Source organism: Trichechus manatus, unplaced genomic scaffold (genome assembly GCF_000243295.1).
Source record: "Trichechus manatus latirostris isolate Lorelei unplaced genomic scaffold, TriManLat1.0 scaffold00066, whole genome shotgun sequence".
In the NCBI taxonomy this organism is placed as follows: domain Eukaryota; kingdom Metazoa; phylum Chordata; class Mammalia; order Sirenia; family Trichechidae; genus Trichechus; species Trichechus manatus.
In genome coordinates, this window is record NW_004444002.1 from 8,169,049 (window position 1) to 8,180,483 (window position 11,435).

Genomic DNA, 11,435 nt, shown 5'->3' on the forward strand with positions numbered 1-11,435 from the left:
TCATGTAAACTTACCAAATTCAAGAAGTATTCACTGAAATACCTGTTGAGTGCTCAGACATTTCCTAATTGCTGGAGGAATATATAAATAAGACAGAGAATGGAACCTGTCCTGAAGTAGCTTATCCAATTATGGAAAAACAAGACACTCACACAGAAGGTATCAAGATTGCGTTGTTCAGACAGTAGATATCATAAGGATCCCCCTTTCTGCCCCCCCGAAAAGTTCTCTAACAATGAATCAGATGCTACAAACAGTGGTTTATGGGCAAATCTGGCCTATAGATCTATTTTGTTTGGTGAGAACAGCATGATTTTGGTTTCTTTAGTTCTATTGGTTTGGATGGTTTTAACCTTTTTTATTTTTAAAAATGTTCTAACCCATAAAAATTGTAATGATAATAAAATGAATTCCCACCCATATATTCTTCACCTAGATTCACCAAATATTAACGTTTCATTCTATTGGGCTTTATTGTGCTCATGCACATTCTCTCATATTCTATCTATCTACACACACACACACACACACACACAAACACACACACACACGCACACCCCTTGGCAGTAAGATCAAGTTGGAGGCGAAAAGACTCTATCCCAAAACAATTCAGCATGTATCTGCTAAGAAATAGGACATTCTCTTACAAAAATATATAAAATTATCAAATTCACACAATTTAAATTGATACATTATTATTATTTAATATAAAGCATATATTCAAATATTGCCAACATTTCCCTCTATGAAGTTTTTCTAATCAAGGATTCAATCTAAAATTACGCATTGTATCTAGTTGTCATGTCTCTTCAGTCTACTTTAAATTGGAATAGTTCTTCAATTTCTGGTTGTCTTTTATGACATTTACATAGTTAAAGTACACAGGTGAGTTATTTGTTTTTTAATAAATTTGAGTGTCATTAGTTTCAACATGGACACTCCAGTTTGCCACAGATCTACATAATGAGTAATGCAGGGCAACCATCACAGTCTACATGAACGGCACCACATGGAATTCAGCTCTGATATTTTTTTTTCACTTTTGCATTAACTCTCTGGCAAATGAAAGCATTCAATTTTGAGACTCAGTTATGGAAGGCTTCCTAGATGAAGTGGGAAGATTTAAAGAAAAGGGTGACAGCATTCAAAGTTTGGAAAGACTTGTCAGTGCACATGAGCATGGCATACACACGATGTAGTAAAAAGGCTGGCTCGAGTGTTCTAGGTTAGTACAAAGGAGTAAGTAGCCTATAGTTATGATTTGGAAATTGTACTTTCATTGTTTTAATTAATGTTGTAATAACCATTTCTCTGTAGTTAGTCTTGAAGAAGCTTCAGACAGAGAATTGTTGCTAACCATACCGATCAATTTAGATACGAAAGACAATAATAAACAACAAACTACTACCTGACTTCTACTTGTGGCCATGATGGAATAACAAGAACCAGAGACTTAACTTCTTAACATAAATAATTAGAAAACTGGACAAAATAGATGAAACAGTTGTTTTCACACATTGGACCACTGTCAGAGTAAGACTGGATTGCCGAGAGAAGAGAAACAAACATGGTGAGCCCCACAAGAGCTCCAGCTTTTCACCCTAGAGCAACGTCCATCATGGGGGTACAGATAGGTGTAAAAATGGCATCGGGGCAGTGTCTGACCTCCTCCAACTGCACGAGGGGGAAGGAGAACCAAGATCAACAGCACAAGACTGACTCCCATGAGGCAGAGGCCAGACAAGCCTCCTGTCTCTGCCATCTTTACCAATTCTGACACTAATCATCCCTCTCACAGCACTCTCTCTTGGGTTTGATAACTCGTTGCAGTGGTCACACAGAACACACATACCATACTCATGATTACGGGGTTTATTAGGGAAGTAACAATTACAATTTAGGCTCAAGAACATTCAAGATACAGTTCTTTCATCAGAATAGCCTCTCCACAGCTGTGCTCGCAGACATGACTCTCCCTGGCTCTCAGCCTCTGCCCAAAGGCATTCAGCTTTCTCTCTCCATGGGTCAGGAAGCCCACCATGCCGTCTCTTGCTGCCGGGTCTCCACTGTTGGGTCCCTTCTGCCACCGCTTCTCACTGTCTTCAAGGTTACAGTTTGCTCTCTCTCTTGGTCTCCTGCTTCCAGGAGCTTCTCAGAGCAGGGATCCCAGGTTCAAAGGATGTACTCTGCTGCTGGCTATTCTTCCTTGGTGGTGACAGGCTCCTCCTCTCTGCTCTGGAATTGGCTCTCTTTTAAGGCAAAACTGACCAAACCCCTTGATGGGCCACAATTACCCTATCACACAATCCCACCCAGTCACCTGGGTGGGAGTTACAAGTCCACGGCTAGAAAGGCCACACAAAAGTAATCAATTGCACCACAATAGGGAGAATCTAAACAGAGCTCAGTGGTCTTGCTGAGTTGAAGAGATAGAGATCAGAGTTCAGAGATACCAAGGAGGCTGGAATTTGTAATGCAGAATTCTGGATAAGAAGGAGCTATGCTAAAAGGACGAACAAATCTGTCTTGGAAGAAATACAGCCAGAATGCTCCTTAGTAGCAAGGATGGAGAGACTATGCCTCACATACTTTGGACATGTTATCAGAAGGGACCAGTCGCTGAAGAAAGACATCATGTTTGGTAAAGTGGAGAGTCAGCGACAAAGAGGAAGACCCTTAATGAGATGGATTGACACAGTGACTGCAACAATGGGCTCGAACATAACAATGATTGTGAGGATGGCGCAGGACCAGGCAGTATTTCCTTCTGTTGTACATAGGGTCTCGCTATGAGTCAGAACTGACTCAATGGCACCTAACAACAACATGCAGAATAAGCTTCAGAAATCCACAGAGGCATCGCGGGCACATGTATAATGCAAAACTCCACAAGGCTGGGCAAAGAATGGCCAAGGAGTTACAAGCTAAGCAATTCCCAAGGCTCACAGAGGATGAGAAGAAATTTGAGTTCCAACCAGCCAGAGCACAGAGGGCTTGGCAATCCCAGGGACATTCAGTAGAGACTTCAGGAGAATCACTCCTTAGTAGTACAGCTGAGAACTTCCTTAGAAAAATCTTAAATACAAGTCTCGTGGGGATCAAATGGATCTGCAAATAACTTAACTGTTGCCAAAACGAAGTTTAATACCTTTTAAGGAAGATGGAAAAACTCAGACATCAACAATATAATATTTGCAATGCCCAGCATCCCAATAAAAAATTACTAGATATGCCAAGATGCAAGAAAACATAACACATATAGTCAACATGTCAAATTTCCAAAAAATCATCTATAGATTTAACACAATTTTAATCAAAATTCTAACAGGATTTTTTGAATATGCAGACAAGCTAATACTAAAATTTATTTGGAAAGGCAAAGGAACAGGAATATCAAAAGAAACTTTGATAAAGAAAAATAGAGTTGGTGGAATCATTCTATCTGATTTTAAGACTCACCAAAATGTGCTACAGTAATCGAGACTATGTGGTATTGGCAAGGAATACACACATTGATCAATGGGACAGAATAGAGAGTCCAGAAATAGACCCACATAAATACAGTCAATTGATTTTTGACAAAGGTGCAAAAGCAATTCAGTGAGGAAGGGATAATCTTTTCACAAATGGTATTGGAACAGCTGGACATCCATGTGCAAAAAACAAAACAAAAACAAACCCCCCCACAAATTAATATCAACATACATTTGAAAAATACTTGCATGTTACTATTGGAGTCATGTTCTTTCATAAATCTACAAAAAATAATCTGCACATAAATGGATTTACACACACTTTGCAATAATTCTGAATCCTCCCAGATTTGGAATCACTGCACTTAGAGCACATCAAGTCCAGTCACAGCATAGTGATGTGTGGCACATGTCATTTCTTCAATCTACAAGCAATTCTGATTGCATATAGGTCTTCCTGGAAAATGCATGGTACTGTAACACAAAGAAACCAAGACTAGTAGAGAGGTGATTAGCTCAGAAAAGTCACATCCCTACTTTTAGATAAATAAAGAGCAGTAGATTCGTATAATTATTTTAATTTAATATTTAATGCAAATGGAAGCAAGTAATTTCTCCTTTTCTAAAGTAAAACATTTATTGAGTGTCTACTATGTATCAGTGTTTTATAGCTTGATTATTAGAAACCAGGTACAAATAACTGGTTAGTATGCATAGTTTTCACACCAAAATTGAAAACTTCTACTTATTCCTCTTTCAGTTTCTGCTTACCTGACCATTCCCTACGCAATCTCTAAAATCAAGGTACATTGATGGCATAATTGTGAAGTAGGAAAAAGTTTATAACAAATAGATTTGATTTACAGTTATTATTCTTAGAGTTTTAAGCTATTAACGACCATGCAAGGCATCCTGTTCGGTTGTTAACAGCGCTGATAGTTACCAAGTCTTTATCTGTTAGAAATTTTTCTTCCACTGTCTACTTGGAACAAAATTAAAAACAATAGCTGCCTTTGAGTTTTGTGCATTTCCCATTTTGCCAGGGCCTAGATGAGGACAACGGAGTTTGAAAATACAGTGTGTGTGGTGGGGGGTGGGGGGAGAATAAAAAGAAAATAAATTGAATAATTGTTACGGAAAGGAATGAAGATGAAAAATATTTAGTCAAGCTAAATATTTGACATAATGAAAATTAAACTCATAAGCCTGGCATTTAGGACACACCAAGATTTTAACTTCATCTTCCTCCCATTTACATTCATATTCCAACATTTCCCTCTATGAACCCTATATTTCATTCAAACCAGTCTACTAATTATTCACAGACCTTAGTTCACACCTTCCTACCCATCTGATCCTGTTAACATAAGTTCCTCTTCCTCAAATGCCTTTCTTCCATCTCTGCATGTCCAAATCCAACTCAGTATACAAGACCAAGTTAAAATACTTCCTGCTCTATGGAATCTTCCTGATTATCCATCTGCAAGTGTTCTCAGATTTCTCTGAATTTTACCTACCTTCCTTTATGTGCATCTCCGCTATGTCACTTAGAACATTTCACATTATGCCCCAGATGTATGTGCATATCTTGTCTTCCCTGCCAGAAATGTTTGGGATGAATGGCATATTCTTTTGAACCATAAATATAGTAAAATCAATTAACCATATTCCTTGTTCCAAGGCAAGCTATCATCATCAGTTAAGGGTTCATATAAAATTCACCTCTGCACACCACAGAGTCCCTTGCCTGTGATACTGCCTAAAATATATATTCATAAAACTTTTTTGAATGAGTGAATGAGTAAGTGAACTAAGTGACTTGACTCCACAAACCATAGAACTTTGTGATTTCTCACCCATTTTCAAAACATTTTGAGGACTTTTTTTCCAGACAGAGCAAACTATCTTTTGATAGACAAGCCCTCCTGCCAAAAGCAACTAGGAAGAGTAGATTAAAATAATAATAATATGTTTGAATGAATTGGGGAATCACTATGACAAACAAAAAAAAAAAAAAGAGAGAGAGAGAGATCTGAGTGTCCAAGATTCTGGAAAATATAGCAGGAGAAAGCTGATTCCAACATTCAATGCCACTTTTCTCATTGAGGTACTGGTAATTTTAAAACATCAACAGAGAGACTGGTAAATCAAACAGAATGCGGTGACTGGCAAGCTGCACAGATAAACTGAGCTTTCAGCAGTTTCATGGCACAAGAGAGTTAAAAATTAGCATTCATATCCTGCCAAGCAAGAAGGGCCTGAAAAAGCATGCCAGTCATACATTTGGGAACACTGAAGCACTACTCCCTAGAAATAAGGAGAAATCAGAACTAGTCTAGCTCTCATAAGGTATGAAACACAGCTTAAAAATAAGCTTAATTCAAGACTGGAATAAGGTTATCTTGTCCTACCCTAGCTTTCCATTAGAAGCAAAGATAAATCTTCTCTGGAGGAAGAAAACATCAAAATATGCCTCAAATTATAGAAACAATTTTTAATATTCAAGCTACGGCATTAAATACAAAGTTCTGGGCATACCAGGAAGAAGGAGAAAATGAGCAAAAAAACAAGTGATAAAAAAGACAACAGAAAGAGATCTCCAAGAGGAGATCTAATTATTAGAGTTATCAACACATACTAAGATAAATTTGCCGTTGTATTCAAGAAAATAGAAGATGAAGTGGAGAAGTTCGGTAGAAAGTGTATTCTATAAAAATAATTAAATGTAAAATCTAAAACTGAGGTTAAAAAAAAAAAAACCCAGAAATTAAGAACTGAATAAGTGAGTGTCAGAGAGATCAGGAGCAATCAAAAAGATGAATAGTGGATTGGAAAATAACACTATAGGTATGATCCAAAGTGAATCACAGAGAGACAAAAAGATGAAAAATATAGAAAAGAACAAAACAGATGTAAAGAGCAGAATGAAAAGGACTAACACATGTAATCAGGCATCCAGAAGAAGAGAGAAGGGGGCAGAAGAAATATTTCAGGATATACCAATTTAGAATTTTGCAAAACTGACAAAAGACAAAAAGTGTCTTTTGTCGGTTTTGCTATAGATTACAAGTAGGAAATATATAATAAAAACTACAACTAGGTACATCATAGATCAAAGACTAAGAAAAATCTTAAAAGAGTCAGAGAGAAACACATAGCTTTAAAATAAGATTTAGAGCTGCCTTCTCAAAAGAAACAAGGTAAAGCAGAAAATAACAGAACGATATATTTAAAGTACTGAAGGATAACTGCTAACCTAGAAGCCTATATGTAGTAAAAATATCTTTTCAGAATGAAAGCAAAGTCAAGAAACTTTCAGAATACCAAAACTGAATTATTCAGAGTATTTGTAGATTCATACTAAAAGAAATGCTACAAATATAGACAGTTTATAATAATAAAGGAACCCATGCACCAGCCAACAGTCAGTGAGGAAATGATGCTGCCTGCCAACAGTCACGTGAGTGCACCATCTTGGACGTGGAGACTTCAGCCACAGTCAAGCCTTCAGATGACTGCAGCCCCAGCCGACATCTTGACTGCAACTTCATGAATAGACCCTAGCCAGAAACACCGACATAAGCTGCTCCTAGATTTGTGACCCTCAGAAACTGGGTGAAATAATAAATGTTGCTAGCTTTTGAGATAATTTGTTATATAGTAATAAATAACTAATACAAGGATATAACAAAAACCTGCTAAAAACTTTGCCAAGACATTTTAAAATTAGATGAAATGAACAGGTTCCTTTAAAAACTCAACTTACTCAAAATGAGAAAAATAAATAGAATATCTGATTGGTCTTAATAACCATTAAGAAGATTAAAGCCATAATAAAATCCAAAGGACAAATGAAAAAACCTCCAAGCACAGATGGAGTCAACAGTGAATTCTTCCAAACATTTAAGAAAAAAAAACTAAAACTAAACCAATATCAAACTTTCATAAAGACTTCCATGGCAGGGGGAGGGGGGAGAGAGAGGGGTACAGAATACGAACAGAATGCTTCCCAATTAGTCTTAATAGGAAACCATAGCCACGATGTCAAAATCTGAAAAGAACTTTAACAGAAGGAAAAAAACACATGGCTTTCTTTCTCATGAACATACACACAAATGACCTAATCAAAATATTAGCAAATTGAATCCAAGGAATTTTAAAAGACAATTAAAACCATATAAGTTGGTTTTATCCTAAGAATGCTAGGTTGGTTTAATATTCAAAAATAAAACAACGTAATTCACCACTGTAACATAAAAAAAATCATATGATCATGTCAGTAGATGGTTAAAAAGCATTTCATACAATTCAACATCCATTAATAATGATAAGAGAATATTTTACAAACTATAGACAGAAGAGAACTTTAAAAATGTGTTAATAGGTACCTAAAAAATATACCCAACTTCATATTTAATAGTGAAATATTGAAAACTTTGCAACTGAAATTGGGAACAAGATAAATGCTCCTATTACCTTCAAATATATGCAACATTATGCTGAAGTTTCTAGTCAATGCAATAGGTGAAAAAAAAAAGTTATAAGAATCAGGGAGGAAGACATACACTGTAATTATACTCAGGTGACATGATTAGTTACATAGAAAATAAAAACAAAAACCTATAGATGATTAGAATTAATAAGTAAATTCAGTAGATACAAGGTCAATATACTTTTTAAAAACCACCGTATTTCTATATACTATAAACAAAGCATTAGAAAATATAATTTTTAAAGGATATCATTTTATTCAAAATAAACTTTATTTAAAAATGATATAATTTGTGATACAATCAAAAATATCAAATGCCTAGAGAAAAATCTAAGAAAATATGCACACTATTTCTACACAGAATATTACATACCACTATTGAGACATATTAAAGAATCTGAAATTAAGCAGAGCAGTATACCATGATCATGGATTGGAAGGCTCAATATTGTCAAAATGACAATGTTACCCAAAAGAAATCATATTTTATAATTTAAATAAAATCTCAGCAAAAACCTAGCAGGTTTTTCTTTTTTTTTTTTGGCTGTGGAAGTTGGCAAGCTGATTCTGAAAGTTTCATGGAAATGCAAAAGATCAAGAATAATTAAGACAATCTTAAAAAGATAAACATAATTGCAGGACTTATATTATCAGATATTAAGACATAAAGCTACCATATTTAAGACAAAAGATTTGCTACAAAGGTAGACAAACAGAAAAATCAAAGTAGATGTCAGAAACAGATCCATGTTTATAAAGAATTTGATTTATAGCAAAGGTAAGATGACATGCAGTGCACTGGGTAAATGACAGTCTCTTCCAACAAGTGGAAGGGATCAGTTGATATCCATATAAAAAAAGTGAATATTGATTTCTATCTCATACTACACACAAAAATTAATTCCAGGCAGACTGTATGTCAAAATGTGAAAGGTAAAATAATAAAGCCTTTAGAATATAACATAGGACAGTATCTTCATGAACTTTGGTATCAAATATATTCTAATTAGGACACAAAATGCAACAGCCATGAAGAAAATAATGATAAACTGAGCTATATTGAAATTAAGAATATTTTTTCATCAAAGGTGCCATTAAGAGAGTAAAAATGCAACTTACAATACAAGAAGAGATATTTTCTATACATTTACTCAACTAAAGATTCATATTCAGAATATATAAAGAACCTCTATAAAACAATAAGAAAAAGGCAGGCAACCCAATAGAAAAATGGACAAAAGACTCAAATGAGCCCTTCATAAAAAAGGCCATACAAAGGCTAGTAAACCTATAAAAGAGGCTCAACTCATTAGTCAGGAGTGAAATGCAAATTAAAATGCCAAAGAAATACCATTACACACATACACCAAAATGGCTAAAATTAAAAGACTGATAATACCAAATGCTGGGGGGAAATGTAGAACTACTAGAGCTTTCATATGCTTCTTAAAAAAAAAAAAAAGTTGTCGTCGAGTTGACTATGACTCATAGCGACTCTATAGGACACAGCAGAACTGCCCCATAGGGTTTCCAAGTAGCGCCTGGTGGATTCGAACTGCTGACCTTTTGGTTAGCAGCCGTAGACCTTAACCACTACGCCAACAGGGTTTTCATACACTTGTTAGGAGAGTATAAATTGGTATAATCACTTTGAAAAACTTTGTCCATTACCTATGAAAGCTAAACATAGGCATTCTCTATAACCCACAATTCTACACTTAGGTATACACACAACATAAATGCAAATATATATGTACCAAAAGACAAGCAAAAGAATGTTCATATCATCATTATTCATAATGGTCAACAAGCAATATGTCCATTGACGGTAGGATGGATAAATAAACTGCAGTATATGTACACAGTAGAATACTATATCCCAATGAAACTGAATCAACTGCTGGTGTCTACAATAAGATGGATGAATCTTACACACAAAATTGAATAAAAAATGAGGACATATTGCATGAATCTATTTACCGTATTTTTTTGCAAATAATGTGCCCACACATACAATGCACGAAAATGACGAAATTAAGTAAAACAGTTTGGCATAGCGTGGTTGGCAAAAAACGCATAACACGCACATTGTTTGCATAAAAACACCGCCTATAAAGGTCAGTTAAAGGTCAAAGGCAAGCAAAACTCATCTATGGCATTAGAAGTGAAGAAATCAGGATAGTGGCTACCATGGGGCAGAGGGGAGGTAGTGACTGGGAGGGGAGTGAGGGGTCTTCTGAGGTCTTCTAGGATGACAAAAATGTTCTGTTTCTTGATCTCAGTCGTGGTTACATGAGGTTTTCCCTTTCTGAAAATTCACGGAGCTCTGCACTTATGTTTTGTGCACTTCTATGTTTGCATGCTGCACTTCAATAAAACTGTTTCTTAAAAATCAATCATCTGGGGCTCTGAACATTCCAAAATGTAATCTGAACATTTCATTTCATCTACACAATCATATAACAGAACAAAGGAGACTTACTAGAATTCTTACCTCCATGGAAATGGTTGAAATAGTCCAAGGCTAAATCACTTGAAAACCTATCTATTTTTTACCTTTGGAAAGCAAGTAGCAGATTTCACATGTCTGTAGGCTTAGCCACTCACACTAGCAGTTTCACACTGGTATCTTCTCTTAGTAAGAGATCAATTATCAAATTTGTATGTAATCCATTTGTGATGGACCTAAATTCAGTCACACAATAAATCTGGTGTGTGTGTGTTGGAACAGGTGAGTAATGGTCAGGAGTAAAGAAAATAAATCACTCTAGTCTTCAAGTTTAACAAAAAGTTTAGAAAACCCCTAGTGGTTCAAGACGTAGGTATTTATTTTTAAACATCAAGAAACAGCAATTTTGCATGCTGGAAAGAAGTTATGGAAACCTAACCCAATTTAGTTTATTTTGCTTTTCTACAAACAAACTTCAGTTCAAGAAAGTAAGTAAGTCTTTTTATGAAATTCATGGCTTTGTATTTCAGAGCTATCCTGATTTTAAATTAAATAATCATTGGGTCTTCTCCCCAGCCTAAACTCTCTGGAGTGATCAAGTACAAATGAATTAAAAGAGGAATGGAGAGAGTGATGCAGGAAGAAAACAAACAACAAAATGAAAAAATAAATAGAAGAGTAGAAAATAATTTGAGAGAAGAAATAAAGGCAAGGACAATGAATAGAGGAGATCAGGAGGAAGAGAGGAGAAAGGAGGAGAAGGAAAAAGCAGAGGCTGCATGAAAAGAAATAAGGAAGAGAAAACATAGAGAAATAATCAAAGCAGTGGGAAAAGAAGAATATAGAGGAAAGACCAGTGGAAAGGAAATAGCCAGAAATCTAGGTGTTAAAAAGCAACCACAAAATACACTGCAAAGCCAGCATAACGCGGATACCAAAACCAGGCAAAGACATCACAAAAAAAGAAAATTACAGACCAATATCTCTCATGAATATAGATGCAAAAATTCTGAACAAAATT